Consider the following 12,481-nt stretch of genomic DNA (forward strand, 5'->3'; position numbering starts at 1 on the left):
GCGCCCCATTTCAGGAGGGATGTGGACAACATGGAGAGGGTCCAGAGGAGGGCCACCCGCATGATCCGGGGACAACAGGGCAGACCCTACAGTGAGAGACTGCGGGACCTGAACCTATTCAGCCTCCACAAGAGAAGGCTGAGAGGGGACCTGGTGACCGTCTATAAACTCACTAGGGGGAACCAGAAGGGTTTGGGGGAGACGCTGTTTCCCCTAGCCCCCGCTGGCATAACAAGGAGTAATGGGCACAAGTTGATGGAGAGGAGGTACAGATTGGACATCCAAAAAAAACTACTTCACAGTTAGGGCGGCTAGGAGCTGGAACCAACTTCCAAGGGAGGTGGTGCTGGCCCCTACCCTGGGGGTCTTTAAGAAGAGGCTGGATGCCTACCTGGCTGGACTCATTTGAGTCCCGTTTTTGTTTTTAGGGTTTTTTGTTGTTCTCCCGCCCTGGCGGGGGGTCGGGCTAGAAGATCTATTAGGTCCCTTCCGACCCTAAAACTATGAAACTATAATTGATCTCACACTGTTTCTTAAATAATAAAATACCATAAGATCCTGCATTTTCCTTCAATCTCAGATATTCCTCATACTTTTTTGCTATCCTGTACTATGTGTGTATCCCAGAAAAAAACACCAGTTCATTAAAAGTAATGTATATACAAGTGAACATTAAATGAGGGCAGGGTTCCTGCAGTGCTCTGCCTCTTTCTCCAAATTCATTCTTACATGGCTAAAGTTTTGGGTTTTTTTAAATATATGATCACAACCATTATGTGATCATAAAAGTCAAGTCTCTGCTTAGTAATTTAGCTGGGGCACAGACTTAATTATGAATGTGTAGGGCAAAATCCAGAATAGTTCTGAAGACACCTATTTAGGAATTTGGAAGCATCTAGATCCCTTTCCCCCAATTCCCATATAGAGAGCAGAGGCACCTAATCCATTTTGTGTTGATCCTCCTTCTAGAGGTAACTGCCTAATATAAGGCATAAGAAGATATGCTTAAGTGAATACTTTGGTTCTGGTCCTTAATGTACAACTGTGACATTTTCTTAACATAGGAAATTCTATTTTGAAACCCCCCCTTTTTTTTTCTCTGTATGAAGAAAATAGATATCATTGTGTTGAAGTAACCTAAGCAACAGATGAAAAGGTATGCACTACACCTAGTCAGGCTTTTTTTTCTCCTGCATAAAATTTCAACTTTTGGGGGAAAAATAATAAATACCAAAAATATTTTAGCAGAAAAAATTCTACACATATTGAATATATATTTCTTAATTATATGTTAACACATGCTAGTGCAGTGCCTCCAGATGGGCATTTCATATTTCCATTCTCTTCTGTAGGCTGAACTTCTTTTTCTAACTACGTATGCCATGGTCCATTAGAGAGACACTTCTTGGCGGCAAGATCCAGTGAGTAACGATTAAAGAGCACAACGGGGACATAAATAAATCAGACATCTTCTATAAGCCTTCATGGTGGCATTTTACACAAAGATAACATGAGTACTAAGTAATGAAGAGAATAGGTCACTGATGCAGAGGGATCTGAATTGCTTGGAATTAGATAAAGTCAAATGAAAAAATAATTCAGGGAAGTATTACAACGTGTTGTAAAGGAGGTCAAAGTGGCCAATAACACTAGCCTATTCTGGCTCTGTAACCTACGATGAAAATTATTATTACAGTTTTTGTCTAATACCAAGAATTAATAATGGTGTAAGATCTTTTAATTTGGGTAAACCTTCCACAGGTGGGGTTAAATTGTGGGACACTGTCTGGGGAGCATGTTCTATTAGGTATTATTTATTTTAAGATTTTTATCTGTCTTCATAATTTATGTGTTTGGTTTTCTGTTGTAAGCTACCCTGAAACTCATTTAGGACGTGTGGTATATACATCTAATAAATAAATAAATACAATAATATTTTGGATTCAGGTTTTTTCCCCTCAGTTATGTAAATTAGGTAAACCTTATTCACAAAAAAGATATTTAGTTAAAAGCTCAATTTTTCATCCAAGGACAGTTTCAATTTTAATTTTGCAACCTACCTTTGTGCATGCTATCAGCCTGACTCAAAGCCCACAGAAGTCAAGTGAAGGAAAGCCACTAACTTCACTGGCCTATAGTTCAATCTTTAACCAGGTAAGTCAGTCACACACATGTAATGTCTTTCCGTTAGGATTCTAATAAAACACTCTAAAACAATTGTATATAAAGTATGTGCAAAGTGTGATTCTCAAAACCTTGGTCAAATAAAGCATAATTCTCAAGGGCATTTTTGATTGAGATCTATTTTCTTTAAAAATTTCAGCATTGTGAATACCTCTTTCTTAGGTCTGTAAAAGAAAAAAAGCTGAACATTTGTTTAAATTGGATTTTTTTCTTTTTCTTCTTGTCTCACTCTAAAACAGATGTACAAGTTTTAAGTTTTATTTAAACCTTTCATCAACCTTCCAAAATATTTTGGCAAATTCCACAATTTCAAAGCAATTTTAAGAATGTAATGAATGATCAGGATAAAAAGTTAGGCACTCTTAAAAGTAGATCTTACCATTATTTCCCATAACAGGATTTCTTTCAACATAAGACTGCATAAGGAAAGTGTTTAGCATGCTAAAAAGAACCTGTAAGTTATGAACATTTGTAACTTACAGAGCCACTAGTTTATTTCTGTTCCTATCTACAATATAGAATCTAATACAGTGTCTTCCTTTTCTTCAATAATTGTCATCAAATCACAAGTATCAATTCTTGATATAACCCAAACAGTTGAGAGGCGAAAAAAGATGTATAAACGTATATCCTACAGTTGTCATATTTTGGGGTTATATGCCGTTATAGAATGTCCATGTTCAACGTTATACTCTACACTGAATAATGTTAATTCTTCATTTTGGAATTTTTAGGAACTTTTCTTACCAGTGATCTCTTTCTGAAAAGACCTGCTACCAAATTGTTTGGCGTACATAGGTCTACATTGATTTTAAAGTAGGTCGAGATGAGGTAATTCAGATCTATTGAGACTATTATTTCACCTGATAGACTGGCAGATGAATCTTTAATGGCAAAAGACAGACAGTAAAGGTTGTAGAAGGTTAGACAGTAATCAAAAAATGCATATTAAATCAGATGAATCCACTCAGGAACCTGCCAAGAAATGCTTCTGTTCTTGCCTAATACCAATGCAAAGCATACTTGCTATTACAATCAATTCTAGTAGCCATTAAGAGAATTAGTATGGGGTAAAATGAAGTCACCAGCTCAAAGGTTACTTTATTCTCCTACCATTTGAAGTAATAAAACCTGACTGGCTTTATAAAAACCAACCTATATAGCTATAGAACAAATCAAAGAATTTGAGAACTCCTAAGTACTTTATCCAGAAATATTTTATAATAAATATTATATAAATGTTAAGAAGAACCAACTGTTCAATTTCTTTTCACATACAATAAATGTTAGACTTTGTGCTAACATTTGAATATAATTAACTGATTGGAAGCAGAATATTTCAAATAGCTGCACAGTGGATATTCCTTCACTGCTTTTACTCTGTAATTTAAGCAAATGCATAGATAGTCATACTAAAAATCATAACGAAAAATGAGATGGGGGGGTGATGTATTTTATTGGACCAACCACATAGGTGGGATAAAGCTAGACAAGCTTTCAAATGCCAAATATTCTTCTTCAGCCACTCTAATTAAAATGCCCCTACTCCCCCCACCCTAGAGCATGTATAAAGATGCCCATATATTTGAAACATCATTTTCTGAACATTTAGCAGGTCCTGATTTCTGAAGGAATATGCAGAATTGTTTCTCCTAATGTATACTTTTTGAACAATACACACAGTCACAAAACTGAAGACTAAGCACATTGAAATATTATAGTTTTAACACAGTAACTTTCATAAGTTCCCAAATGTGCTTCAAAAGCAAGTTCAGGGGGAAAAAAAAAACACACTATCATGTAGCATGACTGGGTATGAAAATAAGGTGACTATTTTTATGCAATATTTCACAAAGTGTTAGATCTTAGAATCTTCCTTTAACAGAAAGGGAAAACATTGCTCAGGAGAGAGAGGCCGTGTCTTTTTTGTTACTTTCAGAAATTAAAATGAGATACTTAACTTCCATCTGGACATCCAACAGAGATGAGCACAACAGGCTTCAGTTTAAAGCCTAATTCAAAGGAAAGAGCCTCTGAAAGTTGTGAGAAAAGCCAGGAAGGACAAAAGCCTAAAAAAAGCATTAAAGTCAACTTTAACTGTACAAACTACTGCATAGGAAGTGACAGAAGTTGCCAAATGAATCATAGAAGCACAGGGCTCGAAGGAATCCCAGGAGGTCATCTAGTTGAATCTCCTGCTCCACGCAGGATCATCACTGTCTTATCCAAGTGTTTGTCTAATCTGCTCTTAAAAACTTCCATGGATGGAGATTATACAATCTCTCTAGGAAATCTGTTTCCGTGTTTAACCACCCTCACAGTTGGAAAGTTCTTCTTAATATCCAACCTACATTTCTCTTGTTGTAAGTTAAAACTTTTGACCTGTTGTCTGTGGCCACCAAGAACAGTTAATTTCCTCTTCTTTTTATCACCTTTCATGAAATATAACACAGTGGTCCAGCTGGTGATCTGCGGACTGCATGTTGCCTGCAAGGGATTATGTTGCAGCCAGGATGCTGCTTCCCACATTGCTCCAGCTACAACACAACCAGCACCTCTGGGTTCCCCCTCCCTCCTCCACCTGCCACTTCCTGCTTCTACATGAGGGTGCAGGAGCACAACATGCTATGCATGGAGCTAAGGGGGAGTCTGGGGGTGTGTGCAAGGAGAACAAGGGGGAAGGATTGTGTCCGTATGGTGCAGTGGTTGGTTAAGGCTCAAAGTGCAGCAATGCGATGGGTGCCCGCACAGGCATGTGGTGCAGTGAAATGGGTAGAGGGAGTGTCAATGTGCACACAGCCTTGTGGCTCATGCCTTGCTTAGTGTGGCCTATGTGGCATTTTGGCCCCACTTGTGCATCCCAATGGAATGTGTGACCCCCAGGGGCTTAGAATTTGGACTGCCTTGTCTTAGACGCCTGATTCAAATCTTTCCTCAGACTTTTCTACTGCAGACTGAATATGCCCAATCTTTCCTTGTAAATCAGGTTTTTTAGCCCTCTAATCATTTTGTTTCTTTCTGCTGTACATTCCAGAAGTTTGGTGCCCAAAAGTGGATATAGTAGAGTACTACTCACAGATGCGGAGTGGAAGAAACACTCCTCATGACTTGGCATGCAACACTCTGGTTAATATATCTCAGTAAACTCTATTTTTTTTGTTTCAACAATAGTACACTGTTGATTCATGTGCAGGTTGTGGTCCACTCTAGCTTCTGGGGGCTTTTTTTTAGTACTGCAACATGGCCAGCTGCTCCACAATTTGTATTTGTACCTTTCATTGTTTATCCTAATTGCTGGACTTTGTACTTGTTTTTAGCAAGTTCTTCCTAATAATTTTGGATCATTCCTCTAATTTTTCAAGGTCATTTTGAATTCTAACCCTATCCTCTGTACTGTCCGTTACCTCACCCAACTTGGGGGTAATACTACGAGTATTACTCCCCTAAATGGTGAATTCTCTCATATGAAGAACAAAACTAAAATTAAGGTACAGTGAAGCATGCATTGCATGGTGTCATCACTATATTTCATGAGAGATTCTCCTATACTACATAAAGCATTAATCCTCTTTAAAGGTCATATGGGGATTAGAGTGATGCTCCTACATTTCACCATTACTTCTTAATGCTAACATGTGGAATATTATATAGAGCAGCACTCATGCTATCAGTACCATGTAAGTTATTTCTACAGAAATGTAGACATGTCTAATCTTAGACAGGTGAATAGTCCAATTTCCTGTAAATTAAACAATAGATGTATTATACAGAAGCATTTTCAATTTTGTATTCTGTGCCATAAATAAGCAGAAAAAAATTCACACAATGAATGTGTCAGTAAGTATCAGTAAATGTGGCAGAAGTACAAACTTTTACACTTGAAAGTAGAAAAAAACCCAGTCATTTTAGTCATTTTGTTCATAGCCTCATTTGTTTAATTAAAGTAAAAAAAAAAAGCTTCAAATTGGAAAACTTCCCACAAAGTTTACTGGCCATCTGTTACCTTTAGAGACTCTGATTTGGAGACACCTTAAAATTAACAAATAAAAGCATTTTGATTTCCTCACTATTTAACTAAACATAATGAATTTTCTACTCCAGTTATTCTGTGTTATGAGATAATTAATACAAATACTGGAGATATCATATCAGGGAACTGCAGCTGCTTTTTCTTACTACTTCAAATTAATGTTCCATACACACATTCTGCTCATGATTAATGTATCATAAAATTTAAAATGATTTCAATTAAATTACATTTTCATAAAATAAAATCTGATCTTATTGTGTGGACACAATTGGTAACACCATTAAAATTCAAATATGCTGTCCATGGCTGAGTACAACTATAACTACAGAAAACATAGTAAAGTTTTAGAAAACGCCAAATTTATGTGCCAAGGCATTCTATGCAATTGAAACATATAAACATGCTAAAAACTTATAATACCTGCATATTTTACATAAGACAATGCTTATTTCCTTATTGATTATCAGTAAGATGATATACTGTAGTATCAGGGATTCTTTTGTAGCCAAAAATGTTACCCTCTTAGCTTTCTTACTACTTCATCTAACACTCCAAAGGGGTTTCAGGCATGCTGAGGTGCACATAAACAAATGCATAGTAACCATCTTTCCCCATATGAACCCGTTTTTCTCCTCTAATGTCTACTTTTAAAGCCGTAGTCTACTTCGTTATATAATCCTCCCCAATGACTGATGATTATGATACTAAATTGATTACAAAATTAAAAGCAGAGGATACATTTAAACATTTTTTGAGTTATAAATAATAACCCCTAGTTATCTACTTAAATTATTAGTATCTTCAAACAAACAAACAAACAAATCTTTAAATTTATGTAACACTAAACAATATTTTAGTCAATAGTTTTATTGTTGTTTTCCCATTCGCTCTACAAACAGTTTTTATTACCACATTTCATCATATTGTGGGACAGGGAACTGTCTTATCTGTCTACAAAATGTCATATATATATATATATAGAGAGAGAGAGAGAGAGAGAGAGAGAGAGAGAGAGAGGTTATAATACCTATCAAAATATTCTAACAAAATATCAAAAAGAAAAACATACTCTATTGCAAAATGCTGTTCAACTCCTCCTTGCACTTCAAAATAAGTTTTTAGCTTCAAAGCAAGTCAGTAGTATTTCACACCAAATACATTATTTAAAATAACCTGTTTGTGTAATCAAGATTTTTCTGCAGTGTCCTCCCAAACTCCTTCAATGAAAATACTGTTTATTTTTCAAACATCAGCGTTACTTAATATTTCAAAACTCAGCTTTTTTTCTCTCTGGTGTCAACTCATGTGCAAAAAGTCTGGTTCATCATTATTTAAAATAAATATGCCTTAAAGTTTCCATTATGGTGAATTTTTGGTATGTCAAATTTCTTGGACTTTTTCAGAAGTGAGCTAGTTCATGAAAATAATTTTATGGATTGTATTGGTTTTCATGTAAAAGACACTGATTTGAGAATGAACTGTATTGGTTTTAAATTTCCCCTGATATTTAAATCCCGTTACAAAAACAGTCATGGGTTAAGTCCCTACCCCTAATCAACCCCCATTCATATTTATGCTACAAAAAAGCTCTTCCCATCTAAATGGTGAGAATGCTTGCTCAGATTGCCAGGTAGTGGCCATCATCTAGGTCCTGGAGAGAAAGTGGGTGCCTGCTTTGGCACAAGATACCCTGCATTTCTTTACCTTCTTCCCTTTCAATTGTGCATAAGCAGGGACTTAAGAAAAGTGGAACAAAGTGCCATTTCAGGAATGCTGCATTATCAGCTTACTGGATCCAATTAAGGCTTGGCAGTTTGGCTTTTTATGGTTACTGGAGTTGCTTCCTCCCTTTAATATTAAAATTAGGTAATTGGCACTTAATTTGATTCATGTGTCTAGGTCTGTTCTCTTGCAAGTCCTATAAAACAAACAAAAACAAAAAATAGTGGTCGACTCATCAATAGCATCCTCTTTACTTGTTAAACCAGTTCATTGAGGGCCACATACATTCACTCCAGTCACTAGGCAGTCAAGTTTAATTTCAGGCTCAAAGGATAGAATCATTTCAACATATCTATTTATTTTTGTTTTCCTAATTTCCATCATTGGAGACTCAAGCAACAAGATCTAGTAGCAGTAGAAAGGTCTATATACACATGTTCAAATGACCTCGAATATTCTCCCAGGTTTATTCTCTTGGTAGAAAAACTTACCAGAGATGCCTGAACAGATATTCAAATAGTGAGCTCTCCTGAGAGCTTGCAGTGCTGATGCTGTGTAGCCAGGGGGACCCTGTGCATACATCTCAGCATGTTCAGCTGTCTTCCTTAGTCTGCCTGGCAACAGATAGCAACAGTACTATAAGGCAGTCTTGACTGCCTGACAGACTGTTCAAGGTCATTCTGTGTATCCCTGCTGCACAATGGGCAGATTCTGAAGGGGGTGTGACTTGCTCCTTGCTTGGCTAAAGCAGTTGAGTCTGGTGAATAACACTGTTTTTCCAGAGGAACGGGTATGTGGTGGAAGCAAAGTACCTGGACAGCTGGAGGACTGTGCCATGGCTTCTCTCAGAATGGTAAATTGTACTTTCATTTTCCTAGGAGAAATGTTTCCAGGAGTGATTTAACCTTAGTTGTTCCTAGGTTATTTTTCTATTGGAATGGCCATTTTTCATCAGGATTGTCACTGGCTGGAACGACTAACTTGCGGAGCCCTGTGGGAATGGGGCAGCACCTGCTCGAGTTGCACCCCTGCTCTGCGCAGAAATAGCCCAGGAAGTGCTGCCAACAGGTTAAACTTGCCTGTGGGTTCTTCAGTGAAGGAGCAGGAATGGCACATGCCACCAGCACAAAAATGTAAAAGTACATACTCCCTACATGTTGGAGGGCGCACAGGGAGTGAAGTAGATAAGAAGCGCCTGGAGGCAGAGAAAAGCCAGATGCTGGAGGCAGCAAGAGGCCACCAAGGACCGGAATGTGGCAGAAGTGGCTACAGGAGCCTCTGTGCTCCAACTCAGACCTGAGCCCATGCTGCTGAGCTGGGCGGGAAGAGCAGGCTGAGCCCTGAGCCCCAAGGAGCTAGAAAGCGAAAGGCTCTGGAGTGCGGTTACAAAGGGAGCCTGTCAGAGGTGGGCTCAGAGAAGTCCTCACCCACAGGAGTGAACAAGCTGAAGGAGTGCAAGCAATCACAGGATTACAGATGAGACAGGTCATGTGAGTTTGAACCACACCAAGTACCATGAGGCACAAAAAGTGTGCCATGAGGCACACAAAGTGACATGAGGCAACTAGCTTAATTTCTGTTTGGTGTATTTCTTTTTTTTTCTTTTATATTGAGCAACTGGGCACACAAGAAGTGCATAGTTGTACGCCAATAATTTCAGTTATATTTGATCCAAGTTGAGAGAGAGAGACTTTGGACTAATACTTGGCTGATAACATTGTCACTTCAGACTCAGTTGCAGAAAGGCAAATTTGAAGAATCAACACCCAGTCTTTAATATTTATTATTTCAACTGACAGCATTGCATACACCCTAGTGTTGAAGGCAGCAAGCTGTGTCACCAGTCTCACAATGGGAAAGTACCACTCGGTTTACAGCACGGGTGGTGTATGGATGAGGTGTAGGGGAGGTGGAGCCTCAAGAAATACACCAAAAAGGGAGAACTCAACTTTTGAAGGGACTGAAACCACACATTATGTTGGAGCCTCCATTTTCATATAATTCCTTCCTTTTTTGTATGTCATTAAGTTGTGGCGGGCAAACAGAGGGGGACTTCACTTCCTCCCTTTTGATAAGACCCCAGGAGGTTCACAAGGATGAAAAATCCTTAATATCCATACATTTGTGTTTTCTCCTGGGAGAGCAGCATCTCTCCCTGGGGAAGCTGAATGTTTGTACATGGCTAAGGTTAGTGTGGGTTGTCAGGAGCCATATGATAATATATCTAGTGTAAATTAATAATTTAAGAACTTGATTCACCTTCTCTAGCACAAAAAGTACATAGAGAGCAAAACTAAATCAGACATATATAAGCTTTCAGTGCTGAGAAGTGACCTTAGGAAGTCTAGAAAGTACAAATCTACCCTACTTTCTGCATGACTTCAGACTAACCAACTCTTTCATCTCCATGCAAAGGCCAGAACAAAAATGCTGCAGTGCACATGATGGAAACAGAGCCCTGGGAAGGTTATTCAATTTGGAATTGAGCCTATATAGGGTTGTTCACAATCAGAATAAAGAGTGATAAAAGTAACAATGCAGTGAAGGCATGAGACCTGTAAAAAAAATCTGAAACCTTTCCACATTTTGTGTGTAAAATACAATGGTAATCTAGTGCAATTACCCCTTATTAGTTCATATGCTAAACTCTAGTTGAACTGATTATCAATGCCTGATGAGCTTTATTAAATCTTCGTGATTTGTATGTGGATATTCCTTTACATTCAAAAAGATATGAATTCATTTCACCTAGAGTCTCTCTCCTCTTGTATTTACTACAAATAACAACATTTGTGACCAACAATGACTTTACATAAGTACTCTAATAACTTCAGTCAAAACAACGGAAAGAGGACTCTAGGGAAAAAGAAACAATAACATTGTTCCACAAGTATTTCAATAAAATTGTTTTGTCGAACTAACTAAGAACAGAAGACAGGAAATTAAAACCTGATATGAAAAGTACCCTGACATTTTTAAGAGCATTAATAAATGAAAGATAATTGCTACAAAAAATCTGGAATCAATTGAGAATATTATTAATATTCTCCAAATTGTAGGCAAAGAAAAGATGGTTCTCAGCTTGTTGGCTGTGTAAGAGGGAACCTAGAAAATGTTTTTAAAATCAAATACACTTCAATTCCTAGCTGTGAATAAGGTTTATGAATCTAGGAAACCACTAGTAGAATTTGTATTATTTTGGGAATTATGAAAAATAGCTTGTATCATTTATAATTATAAAAAGGAATTGCTAATGCAATGGTCTGACAAATAATCAACCTGACTTCAGTATGAGACAGATAACACAAGTTTGAATGACCAAAAAAATTGAATGTATGTCTATAATATTTTGGTAAGATAGCCAAACCTGCCAGTGGTTGAGAGTCCAATTATTGTAGGTATATTTCTAGGCTTGTCTAATATAGTACTTAAGTTTGTCTTATATTTGAAGAACAGTGTTACAAATGATAATTTTTAAAATAAGTGAGATGAGACTTTGCATGTGACTGTAGGTTGAGTTCTTACATGAAATGGATCACTTATGTGGAAGGAAATACTTGGTGAGCTCATATACTTACGCATATAACACAAAATTAAGGGATCTGCCATTTGTCCCTGATCTATTGGCCACAGCATTCTCTCTTTCAGAGTGAGGTTGTATTTTCTTCATTTTATGATTATATTTATTATTTACCTTTGCTGCCACAGAAAAAATATTTTGTACCCTGGAATTCACCAGTTGTATTATGAGAAATGTGCTAGGGAGCTTCCTCTTGAATGTACTTTTGCAAAAATAATGGTGCATTATATTACAGTTTGGAACTATTTGATATATAAATATGAAGTATATTGTTAATGTTTTTCATGTTGTCTCAATAAAAAAGCTTCAAAAAGGAGCATTCCTCCTTTTTGGTGTCTTTTTTTTTTTTTGACTGCTTAAGTTTCAAAGTTAAAAACTGGTGCATCTCCAGAGGCACAGTTTGAAAACCTGAATAAAGATCTAATATAACTTCAATATATTAATATTTGCCAACAAAGACAAAATATTACGTTGCCTAGATGGACAGTTCTTTTACTTGAAATTATTTTCAACAGATCAAATCTTCAATACAAATAATTTATATAACAATTTATATCTCCATAGCATCATGCATATTTTAAGTAATTACTTCTCAGAATATCCTCATCAGGTTGAGCAGTGAACATGGAAGAGGAGGTGGTAATAAATTCATTACATGTCTTGGAAAAGAAAAATCATATACCATGGCTCTCACCTTTTTCCTCCTTTTCTGTGCTAGACCCATGTGGGACTCCTGCTTTTTAAGACCTGTTTTTATTTTGCAACAATGACAAAGTAGTTGTGATGCACTAACACCAATTCACTACTCCTACTTTAAGAACCTATTAAGCTCTACGCCTGAAAAGAGGCATTCAGAGGAAGCTTAATGCTGGTCAGTGAACTGCTCTGCAAGGACAGAGATGCATTCAGCAAAGCTCAAGCAAGTGATTTGATACTTTGCCATAAGAAAGTCAATAAACTTGCAT

At 37.1% G+C, this 12,481-nt stretch overlaps 1 protein-coding gene across 1 annotated transcript in view; it reads right to left on the minus strand.

Moving 5' to 3' along the window:
• SPOCK3 (SPARC (osteonectin), cwcv and kazal like domains proteoglycan 3) overlaps window positions 1-12,481 on the minus strand; it is a 345,817-nt gene that overhangs the window by 72,972 nt on the left and 260,364 nt on the right. The gene's annotated exons all lie outside the window — the stretch shown is intronic.

The sequence above is a fragment of the Alligator sinensis genome, unplaced genomic scaffold (assembly GCF_000455745.1).
Source record: "Alligator sinensis unplaced genomic scaffold, ASM45574v1 scaffold49_1, whole genome shotgun sequence".
NCBI classification, from domain to species: Eukaryota; Metazoa; Chordata; order Crocodylia; family Alligatoridae; genus Alligator; species Alligator sinensis.